The following is a 3736-nucleotide window of genomic DNA, read 5'->3' as shown; positions in this document are numbered from 1 at the left end:
GATGCAGATGAGGGTTGTCATGGCGATCGTGACGGCCACATCCTTCCCCGAGGTCTCACCCTACGACGGGGACGTCTACAGAGAGAGTAACCTAAGTAACAACAACAACATGACTACAGATAGTACAAGTCTTTTTCTCAAATGCTCTGTGAACTGGAGTCTCAAACATAAAATAATAACTCATTCACAAAGATACTATATACTGGATATTAATTACTGAAGGAAATAATAGTTTTAATGAGTTATGAGTTTACTCTAACACACACAAACGGACACACACACAGACCGCACACACATACACACACAAACAGACACAGAGACACAAGGACACACACACACAGAGACACAAGGACACACACACATACACACACACAAACAGACACACACACAGACACACACAGAGACGACACACAGACACACACACAGGCACACACAGAGACCAACGCACACACACACACAAACAGACACACACACACACACAGAGACACTGACAGACAGACATACACACAGACCAACACACACACACAGATATCTCCAAGATGGTGTAACCGCACCGACGTGTCTTGTCTTCTGTCCTGTGTAAATATTTGTAAATATTGTATTTTGTGAGTTTTGTGCAAACTTCCATCCGGTAAAGTGCGCTGCCTTACTGCAACGTCCGTTGTACTCGAGGAAGTGATTTACTATTTTTGTGACTTTTGGTAATCTTTCCCCCCCACCAAAACAAAAAAAAAAAACCACCAACAAAAAAAACCCCCCCTCCCCACCCCCCCCCTTCCTCCCCCCCCCCACCTGTACAAATTTCTTTTTTTTCTTTTTCTTTCCCCTTCCTTTTCTTTCTTTTTTTTTTTTTTCTCTCTCCCTTTTCCCCGCATCCCCGTCCCCAAAAAACCTCTTTTTTTTTTTTTCCTTCTTCTTTTTCATTTAGTCACCCCGCCGCCGCGCAAGAAGATCGGATCTCTACCGACCACCATCTGTCTAGCCATCTAGCTAACTAGCTGCTGTTTATCGTCTTCAAGCCCAAATGGGACGGATAACTTCAACACCGTTTGCTGTATTACTGGACTCATTCTCTGGACTTTGGTCACTATGGCGTTATTTTTTAGTCAAAAGTTAGGGCGTGTAAGATGCTCCACGAGCACATTATGTTATTTATGTTATTTAGTGCTCCAGACATCTGTTAACCAATCCAATTGTGTTGAAATTGACCAATTATAAGGGCGCGCTTGCGCCTTCCTTGTTTTCAACCTCAAGTCATGATTATTATTATACCAGGCAAGTTTTTAAGAACAGTTACTTATTTACAATAACGGTCTGGCAGGGGACAAAGACCTCCTGTATGGAATGGTTACTAGGATTAAATAAAATCAACAACAGAAGATGAAGGACAACAACAAACCTTACAAACCATGCACAAATCAAATAATAATAGAACACAGACACAGGAAACATTTAACTGACCAAGACTACAGAAAGTAGATGATAAATAGCACAATATGATGAGACAAACCCTTACCTCTGGAGGACACATCAAGAAGGTGATCCATCTCTAGGCTGTGGAGTGCATTGTAATATTTTGATATCACACATGTTCTGACATCCCGCCATAAAACGTTCAATCTCCTTGCGATTTAGAAATTATTATTCTAACAATCAAGGACATGATAAAATGTTAGTATGTTATGATTTTACACACAAAAGACCTCTTTATTAGCTTGGTAAAAGCATCCAAAATACAAAAAGAAAAAACTTTGATTATGGACACGTTTTCCTGACATGGAAGCTTCCTCGATCAGTTCCACGGACAGTGAACATATATCGGGCTATTTCGACATTCTCCACTCCCTGATCACCTCTCACCCTGAAGTGCACACACAGATGACCAGTGTGTTAAAATCTGTCAGTGATGTACAATACACAGAAATAAATTGCTACATTGTGTCAGAATAAACGTGTTCAGCGTGGAGGGTAAGGCTATGACTGGGAGAGTATAAGGAAGTAGAGTGTAGTGAGGGAAACATTTAAAATTATAATCCTTGAGAACCCTGGGTTTACAGTAAATTCTTTCTTAAAATATAACATCCATCATGTTTGTGTCTGTACCTTGAAGCCTGTAAAACTTACCTTGAGGGTATTCCATGCCTCTCAGTAGCTTTTTGGAAGGCAGTGAATACGGTTGATCCACGATTGTTTGTTGCAGCATTCAAGCACATCACCTGTGTTATGAGACATTTTCATAAATGTACATTTACTATTTGTCAATATCTTACATGTACAATTGGATTACACTCTGGTCCCTTCATGCCTCAGGGAATCTGATATTTTAACACACCTTAATGACTCTTACTACCATGCGGCACCCTATATAATAACTTTTTCTCCCACGTCAACAGGGTAGTATTTCAGCCATCTGAATGCAACATGTAATTATTTGGTGTACATAGCAATTTGCTTACACAGAAGGCCAACACATGAAAAGACCCAATGAAATGAAATCTTACCTTCCTGGAGTAGCCGTCCACTGCACCAAAAAGTACAATGTTGTACCTGATGGGAACAAAATAAAGACCTACATTACCAGTTTCAACCTGGATTTTTATTGTAGAAATGTCATGGCAACATACTTATGCTTTGAGATCTATCAGTGTCTGCATCATTATATTTAACAAAATAAATAAATAATGAATAATCTGTACTGTACAGTACTGACCTGATAAGTTTGTGGTTAGTGTCGACATGCCACAGTGAAGGGGCACCCGGAGAGTAAGTTCTTCGCACAATGCAGCCCAGTCCAGTCAGTCTAGAAAGAATCCCAAGCGAGTTCCCCTTTCGATGCATTGATGCAGTAACTCTCCTCCACTGGACGTGGATTCCCATGGACTTTAGCCTCCCTTTGACCATCCTATAGCCTGCTGTGGGCATTTCATTTTTAATGCGTTGGACTGCATTATCAAGCTCATGGTCAGTAGCATTGCTGTAGTTCTGTCTGGCAGGAGACCAAACTCCCTCATCCGGCTGTTGACTGTACGGCTGAAACCGCACAGTAACTTTGCGATGCAGTCCACAGACAGATTTATCTCCAAAAGCTCAACAAGTCTCTCCTTCTCTAAATTGTACCTGGGGCCCCATCTCTCCAGCTACAGTTTCAGCAGTACTGCTGGTAACTTCAGCATTTTCAATGTGGTCCATGACCAGATGGGGAAATCTCTTAAGGCCTGTACAATATCTGGGGACATTTACATGCCTTGACAGTGCTTCCCAGAGGTACAGGCTCCTGCCGACAAGCAAACTGTAAGAAGTCCAAGTCAAGAGGCGTTCTTGAAAGCGGTATGTTATAGTAACATACATGGTCACTAGTTCAACGAAAACACTTGCCATGAAAAGTTTGGGAACCACTGGCCATACTTTACACTTTTTGTTTTAAACATGCAGCACTGACTAAAACGCTAGTTTGCTGAGAGACACCTAACTTTTTTCTTTTTTTTTCACAAAATGTATTAACATTTTGTCAAATTACAATTTTAACACAGTATACGAAATTGAATCAATATTCACATATCTGATCTTAACAAGGTGAAAAAATAAAAAATAAAGAAATAAAGAAATAAAATAGATAAAAACTTAACGTTAGCCCCTGATGAGTTTGCTAGCTCGCTAGCTGAAAACTAGTAGTTAAGGTTGATTAGCTTATGTCAGCTACTTACATGTTCCAAACAAATTTCAGATTAAATTGCTA

The 3736-nt window shown here is 40.3% G+C and overlaps 1 long non-coding RNA gene across 1 annotated transcript; it reads right to left on the bottom strand.

Moving 5' to 3' along the window:
- Positions 1-2186: 2186 nt before the first annotated feature.
- On the bottom strand, positions 2187-2746 carry LOC120565414. Its single transcript, XR_005640237.1, has 3 exons — positions 2711-2746; positions 2502-2547; positions 2187-2216 (listed from the first exon to the last, which is right to left on the bottom strand). It is a non-coding gene; the product is annotated as an uncharacterized LOC120565414 (long non-coding RNA).
- Positions 2747-3736: the final 990 nt, after the last annotated feature.

Source organism: Perca fluviatilis, chromosome 9 (assembly GCF_010015445.1).
Source record: "Perca fluviatilis chromosome 9, GENO_Pfluv_1.0, whole genome shotgun sequence".
Taxonomy (NCBI): domain Eukaryota; kingdom Metazoa; phylum Chordata; class Actinopteri; order Perciformes; family Percidae; genus Perca; species Perca fluviatilis.
This window is presented reverse-complemented; position numbering and strand designations above follow the sequence as displayed.